Source organism: Theropithecus gelada, chromosome 1 (assembly GCF_003255815.1).
Source record: "Theropithecus gelada isolate Dixy chromosome 1, Tgel_1.0, whole genome shotgun sequence".
NCBI classification, from domain to species: domain Eukaryota; kingdom Metazoa; phylum Chordata; class Mammalia; order Primates; family Cercopithecidae; genus Theropithecus; species Theropithecus gelada.
The window spans coordinates 21,317,003-21,318,320 of record NC_037668.1 but is presented as its reverse complement, the minus strand read 5'-3'; positions in this window follow the sequence as shown (position 1 = coordinate 21,318,320).

Here is a 1,318-nt window from a genome sequence, read left to right as displayed (position 1 = left end):
GCCCGAAAGATTACGGAAGTCATACCACGCCCCTTCCGGAAGATCTCCGGGAGGGTACTCCTCCCACCGCCGAGTTTTCCCGAGAATGAGGCCCCGCCCACTGATGGGCTGTGGTTCCAAAACGAGAAAGTTCTGAGGAGTAAGAAGCGTCGGTAGATTATTTTTTATTATTTTTTTTTTGAGACAGAGTCTTGCTCTGTCGCCCAGGCTGGAGTGCAGTGGCCAGATCTCGGCTCACTGCAAGCTCCGCCTCCCGGGTTCACGCCATTCTCCTGCCTCAGCCTCCCGAGTAGCTGGGACTACAGGCGCCCGCCACCTCGCCCGGCTAGTTTTTTGTGTTTTTTAGTAGAGACGGGGTTTCACCGTGTTAGCCAGGATGGTCTTGATCTTGTGACCTCGTGATCTGCCCGTCTCGGCCTCCCAAAGTGCTGGGATTACAGGCTTGAGCCACCGCGCCCGGCCGCGTCGGTAGATTATTACATGAAATCCTCCGATTTCAGTTTCCTGGGCTTTAATACAGCAGCAAAATGTTCTCGGTCCTGAGTTCCAGAATTTTGAGAAAATAAAATTCTGTACTGCCTGGATTTCAGTATCGATTGCCATCATTATGCTTTCTGAGACCGCTAAAGGTTATTACGGAACTTTTTTTTAGGCTCATATTTCACAGTGGATGGAAACTGTCCTAAACCTCAGAAACTCTGATGAAAGACCTAACCTGGGGATGGTTGCACAAGTCTGAACATTTACTAATTTTTAAAAAACAGTTGGGCACGGTGGCTCACGCCTGTAATCCCAAACCTTTCGGAGGCCGAGGCGGGCAGATCACTTGAGGTCACGAGTTCGACACCAGCCTGCCCAGCATGGTGAAACCCCCGTCTCTACTAAAAACACAAAGATTAGCCGGGAGTGGTGGTGCACGCTACTTGGAAGGCTGAGACACGAGGATCGCTTGAGCCCAGGAGGTGGAGGTTGCAGTGAACCGAGATTACGCCACTGCACTCCAGCCTGGGCAACAGAACAAGACTCTGTCTCAAAAAAAAAAAAAAAAAAAAAAAAAAAAAAAAAAAAGGCCGGGAGCGGTGGCTCAAGCCTGTAATCCCAGCACTTTGGGAGGCCGAGGCGGGCGGATCACGAGGTCAGGAGATCGAGACCATCCTGGCTAACACAGTTAAACCCCGTCTCTACTAAAAAAATACAAAAAACTAGCCGGGCGAGGTGGCGGGCGCCTGTAGTCCCAGCTACTCGGGAGGCTGAGGCAGGAGAATGGCGTTAAACCCGGGAGGCAGAGCTTGCAGTGAGCTGAGATCCGGCCACTGCA